Source organism: Octopus bimaculoides, chromosome 25 (genome assembly GCF_046866305.1).
Source record: "Octopus bimaculoides isolate indiv1 chromosome 25, ASM4686630v1, whole genome shotgun sequence".
NCBI classification, from domain to species: domain Eukaryota; kingdom Metazoa; phylum Mollusca; class Cephalopoda; order Octopoda; family Octopodidae; genus Octopus; species Octopus bimaculoides.
In genome coordinates, this window is record NC_142952.1 from 32,264,946 (window position 1) to 32,282,002 (window position 17,057).

A 17,057-nucleotide genomic window follows, 5' to 3' on the forward strand; every position below is an offset into this window, starting at 1 on the left:
ACTCGAAGGTTAAAACCCAAATGAGATTGATACGTCTCTCTCTCTCTCTCTCTCTCTCTCTCTCTCTCTCTCTCTCTCTCTCTCTCTCTATATATATATATATATATATATATATATATATATATATATATATATATATATATATATATATAATCATAAATATATAGGGATTGACAGTAACCTGCTTCTCCAACATACTGAGAATTCAGAAATAGCAGTCAAAGAACTACTGATTTCAAAACTACAAATTATTACTCCAGATTGATAGCGATATTTTTGATACACACAGAACAAAAAACAGTAGAGAAGAGTAAAAAAAACACTTGCCTTTAGTTAATTCAGTACGATCGTTTCACAGTTAAGAGTAAAAAATACTCTATTCTGATCTTCAGCTAAATATTCTAGCTGAAGATCAGAATAGAGTATTCTTTACTCTTAACTGTGAAACGATCGTACTAAATTAACTAAAGGCAAGTGTTTTTTTTACTCTTCTCTACTGTTTTTTGTTCTGTGTGTATCAAAAATATCGCTATCAATCTGGAGTAATAATTTGTAGTTTTGAAATCAGTAGTTCTTTGACTGCTATTTCTGAATTCTCAGTATGTTGGAGAAGCAGGTTACTGTCAATCCCTATATATTTATGATTATAAATGTTTTTTACCGAAAAGGTTTTTTCATACTGAGCTACCCGGCAAAATTGTTAATTATTAATTTTATTACTAATTGACGATTCCCTGCCCTGCATATCTATATCTATATATATATATATATATATATATATATATATATATATATATATAAACAAATAGTAAATGAGTATATGCATATATACGTACAGGTATGTGCATACCGACATCCACCTGTATGTATAGGTGCATATCTGGGTACGGGACATTGCGAACAAACGTAGACGAGAAAACACACGAGCCACATAGAGAACATTCTACTTCATCAGCTACCCACGTTTTAACACCGGCGTTTCGACGAGCTTCGGGCAGGACGCATCGTTAAAACGGCTCGTCCCATGGACCGCAGATTAAATTTGTATACGCAAATTAAATCTTGCTATGTAGGAATGTCGTGGCGGACAAAAAGCAAGACAGGAAAACAAACAGAAAAGGCTTTACGGCCAGACGAGAAAAATTATGTGTGTGTGAACGCGATGAAGCACGAACTTGAAAGGGACAAGGTGGTTCGTGTGTTTGCTCGGCGATAGCCAAGGAAGGAAAGGGTTATTGACCGGAAGCATGTGACCATGCCGGTGTAAAGGGAAGAGAGAGAGTGGTAGAGGGAGAAACAAAGGGAGGAAGTAGAAGAATAGGTGAGCAACGAGAGGAAAAAAGAAAGAGAGGAAATACGAGGGGGAAAAAAGAGATACGTAGTAGTAACAGAGGAAGAACGAGAGGGATAAAGCGAGATACGTAGTAGTAAAGAGGAAGAACGAGAAGGGGAAAAAAAGATAGAGAAGGAGAAAGAGATAGAGTAGCGTCGGAAGAATATAAGTTTACGAAAACTACTTACAGTTGGAAGACGCTGCGTTCAATCATGTAAAAACAAATAGTAAATGAGTATATGCATATATACGTACAGGTATGTGCATACCGACATCCACCTGTATGTATAGGTGCATATCTGGGTACAGGACATTGCGAACAAACGTAGACGAGAAAACACACGAGCCACATGCACACGTACAGACACACACAAACATATAGATATATGTATGTATATTTGTGTGTGCATATATGCATAAATGTATGTATGTACGTGTGTATCTATGTCTGTCTGTTTTTTATCTGCCTTTCCCCTCTCCCCCTCAATCTCTCTTTACGCACACACATACACGTGCAGATACACACACACACATGCTCGCACACACATGCTCACGCGCGCACACACACACACACACACACACACACACACACACACACATGATATCAGACACCAGATTACCATAAGTCGACATAAAACAAATGGAATGAAAGAAGCCGAAAGACATTTAATGTACATAGGTGGACCAAAAATTCTGCGATATGTGTGTGTGTGCGTGCGCGTGTCTGTGTCTGTGTGAATACATACGAGTACAAATACACACACACACACACACACACACACACGCACATATATATATATATACATACATACATACATATATATATATACATACACACACACACATATGCACATTCAGACATACATATAATTATCCTCTTATGAAACTTACGTTATATATCTGTGTTGTATGTGTGTTTTTATATGCATATATATATATATATGCATAAAAATATACTTATATGAAGCTTACGTACATACACATATATATTCTGAGATATATATATATGTGTGTGTGTATATGTATATATATATATATATATATATATATATATATATACAAATATATATACATACACATATATATATGTGTGTGTGTGTACACACACGTATGCATCTTTTGCTAAAAACGTTTTATTTTTTTCATTTTTCCTTATATTTTCTTCCAGGGGTGAGAGTAGGCAAACATATAGAAGTTCAACTGTGAAAGCTGTTGTAATGTTATTATGAACGTAATTAAAATTTTTGGCCTGGCACGGCTCCGCCGTTGAACATAAGTTTATTTGGCCCCGGGCCACATTATTAACAAGGGACTCGGCTGCCAACTTATTTTACATCGTTTTATTTTCTTAGCAGAATTCGACCAGACAAAAGTAACGACTAATGTCGCAGGGAGGTTAGTGCTGAGTAATCTCCCCTTGATAGAGCTCTCCAGCTTTCCTCTGATTTTTTTTCTTGAACGGTGGCACAGTTTCTTCCTTTTTTTTCTTTCTTTTCTTTTTTCACGACTGCAATACCGTGGTTTCGTTTCCCGGGTGGGGCAGTGCGTTGTGTTCTTGAACCACCTTTCATTTCACATTGACCCAATCCACTCAGCTGTAAATAACTAACCTCGTGACGGACAGGCATCCCGTTCAAGAAAGGAATATTGTGATCTCGGTCCTTTATACTCTATGGAACCCAGGTAATCATCTCTATGAGTGCTTGAACTCGAGACAGTAATGTTTACGGCTTGTTGACGTTGTTATTTATAACGATGTTGATGGCGATGAACTAGCTCAGACGTCTAAAAGTTTTACAAATAAACTGAAAAGCAACGAACTGGAATAATAAACGTTTTAACTAGTTATTGTCTACGTTGAAAAGATTTGACATAAGCAAACATATTTTAGTAAAGTCAATATTTCATATTGAAGACAAGCAGACGATAGAGAAAATATGAAGAGAGGATTCGTGAGTTAATCTGGATAGTTGGACATCCTTCTTGTTAAATATAACTAATCTGCTGGCGTTGGGGTGTTGGGTGGAAAAGAGAAGAGGGAAGAGAGAGAGAGAGAGAGAGAGAAAATAGGATGTTCGCTATTAACAAGGTATACACACACACATATATATAGAGGGAGAGGGAGATAGAGGGTAATAGAGAGACAGAGATAAAGAGACAGAGGCGGGGAGAAAAGTTAGTGAATGCACAAATGATAAATATAAACGACATATATATATATATATATATATATATATATATATATATATATATATATATATATATATATATATATATATAGGTTCAAAAAAAGGAAAAAGACAAAATCAACAAAAAACAACAACGTGAGGACGTGATACAGATTGTGTTACTAGACGTTCGGGAAAGGAAAGAGAGAGAATATGACGTTTCGAGCGGAGCTCTTCATCGGAAACAAGGAAAGTCCAAAGAAGGGAAAAACGGAGGAAGAAAAAATCGCCACCGATGCCCACGAGGTTATATATATGTATGTTTAGTCATCAGAATTTTATGAACTTTGAAGGATCGCGAAATAATTTTTTCTGAGAATAATGGATGTGGATCTCGAAGTAAATAAGCTATGAATAAAAGCGTGTAAATCCGGTATTAAAAAACCCTATTTCCGCCCAGTATCTTTTCTACCAAGTTTCTACTTATAAGGCATTAGTGAACCCAAGGCTAACATACAACACAGCAAATGGGATCGAACGCAAATCTACACTTTACGAAACATACTTATTGACCGCGTAATTATTACCTGCCATTTCTATATCCCCACTTCTTTGTCTTAGACGCGTACAAATTCGAGTCTTCGATCAGTTCTTACATAATTCTCTAGCTATTTCATTGTACATATTGCCAAGTAGCATTTAACAGAATTTTTTGAATCTTTTCCATGTTTACGAAACGAAACTTACTCAAAAGTAATTTTTTAAAACAATTCCAGTACACATACATACATATATACATATATATATACATACACACATGTATATGTATATATGTATACATATGTATATATATATATATATATATATATATATATATATATATATATATATATATATATATATATGTGTATGTATATATGTATGTACAAACACATACTTGTATATCTGTATAAATATCCCTGCACTCACCACGAACAAATATATTGTGTGTGAGTTTATCGATTTTCCAAAAACTTAAAAGTGAGTGGAGAAAATATTAAATTTTATAAAATGTTCGAAGCAAATATATATATGATATATGTATATATGTATATATATATATATATATATATATATATATATATATATATATATATATATATATATATATTATATATGTATACATACATACATATATATATATATATATATATATATATATATATATATATATATATATATATATATAGACACATATGTATATGTGTGTATATACATTTATATACAGTGTCATATATATATACATATACTTTTACATATGCATATTTATATACATACACACATGTATATATATTTATGTAATACATAAACACAAATATGTGTGTGTGTGTATATATATATATATATATATATATATATATATAGATACATACACACGTATGTGTATATATGTATCTCTCTCTCTCTCTATCTCTCTCTCTCTCTCTCTCTCTCTCTCTCTCTCTCTCTCTCTATATATATATATATATATATATATATATATATATATATATATATATATATATATATATATATATATATATATATATATATATATATAATATTTAGGTATGCATATGTTTGTGTGTATAGAACGGATTGTAGGCGAAATATGGAAGTTTTGATATATGGCTGTGTCAGGTTTTTCTTGTTACATGGAGACATTTTGTTTGAATATCAAAGTTGAGATTATGATTTATTAGAGAGATTTGAGAGTAGTAGTGGCAGGAGCGTGAAGAGGCGGAGGAAGAAAGATAATAATAATAATAATAATAATAATAATAATAATAATAATAATAATAATAATGATAATCATAGTTTCAACGTTTGGCATATCGCCAGAAAGTTTGAAGGATGGGGTAAGTCGATCAAATTGACCCCGGTGCTCAGCTGGTAGTTATATTATCGATCCCCAAAGGATGAACTGCAAAGTCAGCCTCGGTGGAATTTGAACTCAGAACGTAAAGAACGACGAAATACCGCTAAGCATGTTACTCGGCGTGCTAACCATTCTAGCAGTCGGCCTTAAGAAGGATAATAATAATAATAATAATAATAATAATAATAATAATAATAATAATAATAATAATAATAATAATAATGATGTTTTCTTTATTGGCCACGTGGGCCTACATAGAACACACAGGGACGCAAATACAAAAGTACAAACGGAAGGGTTTACCGTCTAAATATATAAAACACTAACCAAACAAATGAAGAATGAAATTATGAAATTAAATAATTACAGTTTCCCAATAGTGGTGAGGAGACTTCCAAAGGAAACCCGTGAAAACCCCACAGAAAATCACAGTTTCCTTGACAACGTAGGCAAGTGCTTTGTCTCCCTCTTACTGCAGTCAGAAGCGCATGCTCAGAGCAGGCTCGTTCACACGAACCATGTTCGCCATTCTCATCCACCTAGCAATAGATTTGCTTGAAGGGAGCACCTCCCTCTCTATTCTGATCCGCCTCTTTAAGTGGAACCTGAAAAAGTTGATCAGAGATTCGCCAGAGAGGCAAATGCCCGTGTTCAACCCTTTCAGTCTTGTCCACCACACAACCTCTTTCGTCCATGGCCACCAGGCAGATGAAAACTACCCGGCCTTCCCGGCCAAAGGAAGGGGTCGGAGCAATCTTAACAATAGACTCGGTTGGTAGCCGGATTCGTGCGACACGCGACAGCAAGCGCTCGCCATAAACCCACAGGTCAGAAATTGTTGGGCATTGGACGAGTGTGCGCAGAACGGTTTCCTTGACCACGAAGGCAAGTGCTTCCTCTCCCTCTTACTCCAGTCAGAAGCGCATGCTCAGAGCAGGCCCGTTCACACGAACCATGTTCGCCATTCTCATCCACCTATCAATATATATATATATATATATATACACATGCACACAAGAGTTAAGGAATGGAGTAGATAAGACTACATAGTAGGCTACATATGTTTCATAGCAAGCGGAACCTCCGCAGTGGTAAATACCCACAGGCAACTCTTCAGGCCAAGGATATCTTGATTAAATGAAAGTTTACCTTTGTTGCAAAGAGGCACATGTTAACAGATGGAAGATTCAATCAGAATGTGTAGAGAGCAGAGGAGGAGAGGAGAGTATAAATGAAGAGAGAAATTGGGAATAGAAGAAGGAAAAAAAGGAAAAAAAAACATAAGGGAGTGAGAAGAATGAGGAATTTGAGGAAGGACGTTTGACCGGTTGCATTCAATAAGGCTATTTGATATATATATATATCAATATATAGATATCAATATATATATATATCAATATATATATATCAATATATATATATCAATGCAACCGGTCAAACGACCTTCCTCAAATTCCTCATTTGTATGTATGTATGTATGTATGTATGTATGTATGTATGTATGTCTCTCTCTCTCTCTCTCTCTCTCTCTCTCTCTCTCTCTCTATCTATCTATCTATTTATCTATCTATCTCTCATCTATACATATATATATGTGTGTCTGTATGTGTATGCTTACACATTCACATATATATTTTTCATAGATATATACATGTATCTACATATATATATATATATATATGTGTGTGTGTGTGTGTGTGTGTGTGTGTGTGTGTGTGTGTGTGTGTGTGTGTGTGTGTTCCTGTGTCCTGCAGGCGTTCGTGCGTTTCTGTTGTGCACATACGCACATATACACAATACGTACAAATGCACATACACATATACACAAATGCACATACTCACGTATGCAACTTCTGTTCGTGCTTCCATTTTATATCCCACTTCAACGAAACGGATCACCGACGATCTTCTCTGACACTATTTGTGCGAAACATTTACGAACGTGCTCAATGGGTCATTTGATAAACTTTAATGACAGCTTCCATGTTAGTTTGTTCATTTTTCAACCAGACGATACGATTCCTATCAAGTTTCATTGAAATTGAAGGATCGTCTGCTAATCAAACTTGTTTAACTAAGCATCTCTTCATTGATTTCTGTCAGGTTGAAAATTTCTTTGTGCCGCATCTTTGGAAATTGGAATTGATGTACAAAGTTACTTGGTCAGTGTTTTCATGGAATCTTGTCTTTCTCTTACAATTTTCGTCGTCTCTATTCGTGAATGTATCCACAATTTTAAATTTATGTAACTTCTTTTACTTGTTTCAATCACTGGACTGTGGTCATGCTGGAGCACACTGTCTTGAATGACTTTAGTCAAACAAATGGATCCCAGTGCGTCTCTTTAAGTTTTTAAAATCTGGTGCCAATTGTATCAGTTTCTTTTGCCGACCGGCTAACGCACAGGGACGTAATCAAACACGGCTTGTCTAGCATAGATACAAAAGTACATAAAGACGGATACATACATACATACATACATACATACATACATAAATACATAACAAATATATATATATATATATACATATATATATGTATGTATGTATGTATGTATGTATGTATATATAAAACGTTAAAAACAATTATAATTTCTTTGAAATAAAATAGAGTTTGCCACTTTTGGAATCCTCCGCTTAGCAGGTTTTGCTTTGCGGGAAGAGCTATTCTAAGAGCGCGTTCTGCGTCATCTTCGATACGCCTAGTTTAGAATAGAGGCAGCTGATGAAGGAAAAGTTCCATAAGTGGCTTGTATGTTTTCCTATGTTCTGTTGTCCGTAAAAAAGTTCGTTTTTGGTGCTTTGTTATGTTCCCGTTCCTTTTTTGTCCACGTTTTTTTTTGACGTCCTGTACCCGGATATGCATCTATATATACGTGTAGATGTATGTACATATATGTATGTATATATGCATGTGCTCACATATCATTTGTATTATTATATTACCAAACGCCACGTGTCCATTTGCAAGTATATATATATATATATATATATATATATATATATATATATATATATATATATATATATATATATATATAGATACATATATACATTATACATATATATATATATATATATATATATATATATATGCGTGTGTGTGTGTGTGTGTGTAAATCTATCTATCTATCTATCTATCTATAGATGTTATGGGAATAGTGGATACACGGTATTATTTATAGCTTCATGTACTTCGAGATCCACTACTCCTCCCAAAAGCATTATTTTACGATCTCTCGAATGGTTATGAATTCTTATGACGTCAACAATATACATATATATAAATACATACAAAAATATATGTATATACATCTTTCCATACATACAAACGTGTGTATATATATATATATATATATATATATATATATATATATATATATACATATACACGCGTACGCACACATGTATATATATATATATATATATATATATATATATATATATATATATATATATATATATATATATATATATATATATATAGCTGTTTAAGTAATTTTTCTAAATCGATCTTGTTTGAACATAACGAAAAGAGAGGGAGAGGGAGAGAGAGATATAATGTAGAGGGGGGGAACATTCAGCAGTAATCGATAAGTGATTTATCTCCACCCCCCATCTCTCCTTACCACTCCTCTCCACTACCACCACCGCCACCACCACCAATCCATTTCACAAACCCTCTCACCTTCCCTCCCCGCCCTTTAATTTTTTTTCTCTCTCCTCCATCTTGCCTCACCACCACCACCACCACCACCACCACCACCGCCGACACCACCACCACCACCACCACCACCACCAATACCATCCGCTTCTCTTTACTCAAAATAACCTGATTTGGTAATTGTTCAAGGTACAAGTACTCGACTGCATTATGTTACGCCATTTTACGAATTATTGGGGTTATTTAAAAAAAAAAAAATTTGTTTAGGGTAAGAGCGTCTGTGTGTGTGTGTGTGTGGTGGTGGGGGGAGGATGGAGGTTACGTGTTGATTTTTTTATGAATTTTTTTATATTTATTAATTATTTTTCTTCTATTCCTTGTGTGTGTATCGTTGAGGTGGCGTATTGTTTTTGCGTAGAGTTTTGTATAAAATCTTTTATCTTTTACTGGTTTCAGTCATTAGACTGCGCCCATGCTGGGGCACCGCTTTGAGGAATTGTTTTTTTTTTTACTGCTGTATGCTATGCGTATGTCCCTTCTTTTTCAATGTATACCGTGTATAATTACTTTCTTTTTTTTTTTAATAATTTTATCGTTATATGTACCCCCACCCACACACTTTATGTCTGTCTTTGTCTTGTCCTCCTCATCCTTCGCCCTTTTGGCAAATAAACGAAATCATCATCATCATCATCATCATCACCATTACTATTATTATCGTTATTATTATTATTATTATTATTATTATTTATTCATTTATTTATTTACTTGTTTGTTTCTTTTCTTTTAAAAGCTTGGTACTTATTGTATCGGTCACATTTGCCGAACCGTTCAGTTACGTGGACGTGAACACCAATTGTCAAACGCCTATTTGCGAGAAACACAAACACGAACGCATACACACGAACACACACGAACACACACACACACGAACACACATACACAAACACACACACAGAAACACACACAGAAACATACACAAACACACACACACACACGTACAAACACACACACAAACAAACACACACAAACAGAAACAAACACACAACCAGAAACACACACACATAGAAACACACGCAGAGAAACATACACACACACAAGAACATACACAGAAACACACACACAAAAACGTACACCAAACATACACACAAACACATATATGTGGCAAAAATGAGTTTAAAGTGTAATAGAAAAGGGTTGGCTTTGTCACATTCTGTGTCTCCCTAAATCTCCCCGAGAACTGCGTCATGGATCTTCCTTTCACTTTAATTTCAAGAACAGGCTGTTCCGTGATCGGAACCCTCGTCATCGTAACCGACGGAAGACCAGTGCGTGTGTATAGCTGTGTGTTGCTGTACTGATATATATGTATTGTGTGCGTTGATGCGGAATACGGTGTATTGCCGCGTGTAGATGATGATGACGACGAATGTGACGACGATGATGATGATGATGATGATGATGCTGATGAAGATGATGATGACGACGACGATGATGTTGATGATTATGATGACGATGATGATGACGACGTTGATTGTGATGATGATGACAAAAATGATGATGATGATGAGGATGAGGATGACAATGATGATGATGACGACGATGACGACGACGACGACGACTATGATGATAATTGTCATCATTATCTTCAACGTTGTCGTACCCCTTCCCCTCCCATTCCTCCTCCCCTACTATTTCCTCTCCCTCCTAATCACGACGACCACCACGACCACCACCACCACCACCACCACCACCACCACCATAAACATATATTTTTGAATCTTATTTCATTTCGTTTTTTTTTTTCTCTTTTCTTTGTTTTGTTTTCTTTTTATGTTCTCAGATCTCTGTCTAACGAAATGTCACAATTGGAAAACATTAGAGAAGGAAGAAATTTCTGAAATCTATGCTCTCTGGAAATACATGCTTGTGTGTGTGTGTGTGTGTGTGTGTGTGTGTGTGTGTGTGTGTAATGTGTGTGTAATGTGTGCGTTCATGTATGTTTTCATATGTGTCACTTCGTGTGTACTGTTGAGTGTGTCTTGATGTGGCTTTCTGTGCATGTATGTGTTTGCTCTGCATTCCATCGTGCATTGTTGTATGCACTATATATATATATATATATATATATATATATATATATATATATATATATATATATATATATATATAGATAGATAGATAGATAGATACATAGATATATAAAAATATACAGGGATTGGACAAAATAATGGAAACACCTAGCATCATAGCATCATAATTTTGAAATATTTATAAAACCGCCAAAAGCTTGTTTTTATGTTTTTTGATTTATTGTTAGTGTTGCTTAATATGTTTTGCTAAAATTGCTGTTTCTTTCTGGATATCATCAGAAAAAGGTAATTAAAATTCATTAAAACGACAGATCTATCGGACTTTCAAAGAGGTCAAATTGTTGGTGCTCGTATGGCAGGCGCTAGCATAACGAAAACAGTCGAAATGTTTAGTGTATCAAGAAGTACTGTCTCGAAAGTAATGACAGCCTTTGAGAAAGAGGGAAAAACCTCCTCGTCGAAACAAAACTCCAGAAGAAAACCAAAACTTTCAGATGAGAACAGTCGGACTCTTACGCGAATTGTTAGAAAGGATCACAAAAGTACAGCTCCCAAAATTACTGCAGAGCTTAATGACCACCTCGGGATCCCAGTTTCCACAAAAACTGTTCGCCGGGAGCTGCACAAAGCCGAATTTTACGGGAGGGCTGCAATCAGAAAACCACTACCACACGAGAATACTTCGTGCAGTTTTCAGTCGTTCGTGGTAGCAACACCTTACAAAACAGTGACTATATAGCAGTCTTCCTCTCATCACCTCGGTAATCAGAGAAAGAACACATTATGCAGGGCATTACTGGAAGATCAAGGGGGAAATATCCAGGGATCTCCTTCTCTGGAAGCCCACACGTAGATAAACAGACGTCAGCAAACGCAGGAGTAGCTGTGTGGTAAGTAGCTTACCTACCAACCACATGGTTCCGGGTTCAGTCCCAATGCATGGCACCTTGGGCAAGTGTCTTCTACTATAGCCTCGGGCCGACCAAAGCCTTGTGAGTGGATTTGGTAGACGGAAACTGAAAGAAGCCCGTCGTATATATGTATATATATATATATGTGTGTGTTTGTGTGTGTGTTTGTCCCCCCCACCATCGCTTGACAGCCGATGGTGGTGTGTTTACGTCCCTGTCACTTAGCGGTTCGGCAAAAGAGACCGATAGAAGAAGCACTAGGCTTACAAAGAATAAGTCCTGGGGTCGATTTGCGCTTGACTAAAGGCGGTGCCCCAGCATGGCCACAGTCAAATGACTGAAACAAGTAAAAGAGTAAACCAAGAAGAGCATATATCAATGAACTTGAAGAAAATACTGGATATTAAATGGAAGATATGGTTGTGATACCTGACGAGGAAGATAGGCATTGGTTTGGGAACATGGCCTAACCAGAAAGCTGGATTGATAGACAGATAGAGTTATCGATCGATAGATTGATAGAGTGAAATGCAAACATCGTTACATGCATTAAATGTTTTAGTCAAGAGTGGACAGGAGGATAAAATCCATGTAGCAGCCATCAGTTATCAATTTCCTGTTGTATAACCAAACTTTGGATACGTCCATCTTGTAGCTCTCTTCTTCTGAAAGAGGGTTTCCCACCTTCACCTGTTTAACCTTGATAAACGCTCTTGGGAAACATTCGCTGTATTTGTTGTCTTCTACGCAAGTTGAATTCCTTTTGATAACATCCAAACCATCCGGTTTTTAATCATATTGAAAAGCTCTTTCTTCCTGTCAGGGTTTGGAAGCTCCGTTGTTATGATTCCGCCATTTTATAGGAGGTATGTATATCGAAATGATGTAAAAATATTACAGAGAGAAGAAGAAAACAAACGCCATAACCGTGTTTGCTTATATACAATTATTTATTTCTACATTCTCCCCCACGCTTAATGCATTGATCTGTCGGTCTCAAGAGTGGGTTAATTATTATTGAAAATAATATAAAAATATAGCGATTCCAAGTAATATAACAGAAGTTTGTGTGTTATAGGGAAAATGGCGGTTTAAAATGATATACATAGCAGTTCACGTGATTTATAAAATGGAAGATCAAAGGAAGATATACAACAGTTCATGTATTACAGAGAAAATTGCTCTTCACGTGTAATATAAACCTGGCAGTTCATGTGATATATAAAAATAACAGTTGAATTAATACACACAGTCGTTGAAAGTAATACATGGTTTATGTGATATAAGGAAGATGGTAGCTGTGTAGAGACTAATGTGATAAATAAAATATAAAACTTGTAGCTCAAAATAATATACACAAACAATTCGTATGATATATATGAATGATATCTTAAAATATCATGCACACCAATACGTGTGATATATGAAGATAGTATCAGAAAATAATACGCAATGCAATTTATGATATATATAAAACGGTAACTCAAAATAACATAAACAACAATTCGTATGGCATATATATATATATATGAATGATATCTCAAAATATTATGCGCGGCAATTCGTGTGATATACGAAGATAGTAACTGGAAATAATACACTCAGCATTTCATGGGATATATAAAAGTGTTAGCTCAAAAAATATATACGCAATTCGCGTGGTATATATTAAACGAGGTATTAACAGTGAAGTATATTGCCACTTAAATGTGGCTGACCCCTAGGGGTGGATGTTACTGTTGCTTTTAGGAAGAGATGTCCTCCTGGGGCTAAAAGCAACAGTAACATCCACCCCTAGGGGTCAGCCACATTTAAGTGGCAATATACTTCACTATGTATATATATATATATATATATATATATATATATATATATATACATATATATATATATATATATATATATATATATATATATATATATATATATATATATATATATATATATATGTGTGTGTGTGTGTGTGTGTGTGTAAAACAGTGGCTCAGAATAATATCTGCACAGTAATTAACCTGCTGTCTACCAGTGATATCAATGACTTCTCAGTCACTGTTATTCTATATCTCAATATATTTTATATATTGTTGGCAGTGAGATTTGGCCGCTATGCAGCGATCGAACAACTGCTACCGAAGAAACACAGTATGCTGAAATCACATGATCTGGCAGTCCCGGCGCCCGTGCCAGACGATTCTTGTCTGCTAACGATGTATGTCTATGCTCTTAGGGAGAAGTTTCAGTCTGCGACAAATACGCCCAAAATAGTCTTTCTCGGCACAGTAGAAGCCATAAATGACCAATGCTCCTTAGTTTTTTTTCTTGTTGCTTGAAGGACAAATATAGTGTAAAAGGGAGCAAGACCCCCTTCGGTCATGAATGACCGTGGGATTGCACCTAGAAAGTTCCCCTCCGAAGCACAAGTCCGGGTAAGGTTGTTTATGGGAGACCAGCAGTCACCCATGCATACCAGCCTCCCCTCTCCATGCCACCGATGTTGTCCAAGGGAAGGGCCAACAACTTGGCACCAGTGACATCTCAACTCATTTCTACAGCTAAGGGAAGTGGAACAATGTGAAATAAAATGTCTTGCTCAAGGACACAACATACAGCCCGGTCCGGGAAATCGAACTCACTACGTCATGATTGTGAGCCCGACGCTCTAACCACTCAGCCATGCGTCTTCACCATACACACACACACACACACACACAAATATATATATATATATATATATATATATATATATATATATATATATATATATATATATATATATATATATACATGTATCAATGCACACATGTACATTATTTATATACATTCCTACAAATATATACGCGCATACATATGTGCATACATATACACATATCTGTATGCATACATGTGCACACACACACGTGCGTATGTACATGCACGTATTAACATACATATTACATTCGTATATGGCATACATACTTGGATATGAACATACATACACACACACATGTATATACACATACATACACAAACACACACACACATATATATATACATACATATTTAGAAACACACACGCATAGGCACACACATGTAAACATACATATATTGACACATATATAAACATACATAGACACACACATGTAAACATACATATATACGCACATATATATATACACAAATACATACATATAGAGAATCATACATGCATGCATACATACAAATTTAGAAACACATACGCATACATAGATACACACATGTAAACATAAAAATATATACACATATATATACACAAATACATATATAGATGCATGCATACATACACACATACATACATACGTACGTACATACATACATACATACATACATACATACATACATTCACACATACATACATACATACATACACGTGTACAAGTGTCCAAATCCTCTTGTAGAGCAGAAGGTACTTAATTTTTCAAGGAGATTTTCCTCCATTTTGTTTTCACAAGGAAGCGGGGGTTGTTAAGCAATGCTATCAACTGATATATCTCCATTATTAATGGATGAAGTATAATTCTTCGACATACGGTTCGAATATATTTTCTCTTTTCTCTCTTTTTTATTCATTTTTGTCCTTCGAATGGCTTCTACTTTCCGTACAACGATATTCTCTTTACCGTTTCGATTGAGCTTAAATGGTCAGTCAACAGCAATTAGCCGGCTAAAGAATGAATATATTGAAGACGATAGATCGATAAATATTATTGTTACAACATTCGATCAAATATACACAAGTAGGATCTTCATATTCCAATATATTCTATTGATTTGCAATTTTGTTTCCGTGTATTGTAACATTAGTATTATTATTATTAACACTAGTAGTAACAGTAGTTGTAGTATTTTATTGTATAATTTCTGTTATTGTTGCTTTAGGTCTCTGTCACATGAACGACGAAGAACAAGCCATCGTTATCTTAATACAGAATCAAACACAAATGGAGATACGCACATGCGTATTGCTCAGAAAATAAAATCTAAACGTACTTTTCGATTTTACTGCGTAAGCACAAAATCATGGAATTTGATTTTTGAAAAGCGTGAGAGCGGAATTGAGATTCGGTGACATTCATGCTGTTAAGGGACCTGCAAGACGGGTCACTTCAGTTATTCATCTTACTTAGGGTTTCTCAACCATCTTTTTTTAACCTATGGATCACTTTGATTTCTGCTTTACGTAGTTGGATCCTCATAGCCATTCGATGTTTGAAAAATCTTATTGCGTGGCTGTGTGGTAAGAAGCTTGCTTCTCAACCACATAGTTCTGGGCTCAGTTCCACTGCGTGGCACCTTGGGCAAGTGTCTTCTACTATAAGCCTCGAACTGACCAAAGCCTTGTGAGTGTATTTGGTAGAAGGAAACTGAAAGGACCCCGTCGTATATATATATATATGTATGAATGTATATATATGTGTGTATATATATGTATAAATATGTATATTTATGCATATATATGTATATTTATGTATATATATATATATATATATATATATATATATATATATATATATATATATATATATATATATATATATATGTGTGTGTGTGTGTGTGTGTGTGTGTGTGTGTTTATGTCTGTGTTTGTCCCAACCCATCACTACTTGACAACCGGTGTTGGTGTGTTTACGTCACTGTAATCTAGCGTTTCGTCGAAAGCGATCGATGCAATAAGTACTAGGTTTAAAACAAAAAGCCGTAGGATCGATTTGCTCGACTAAAACCCTTCAAGACGGTGCTCCAGCAGGACCGCGGTCAAATGACTGAAACAAATAAAAGAATAAAATATTTTTATAATTTTTAGCGCCCGTGTTTGTCATCCCCAACCGCTTGACAACCAGTGTTGGTTTGTTTACATCTCCGTAACTTAGCTGTTCCGGAAAGAGACCGATAGAATAAGTAGCAAAGTTTAGCACAAAAGCGCAAGTACTGGGGTCGATTCGTTCGACTGAGGCCCTTCAAAGCAGTGCTCCAGAA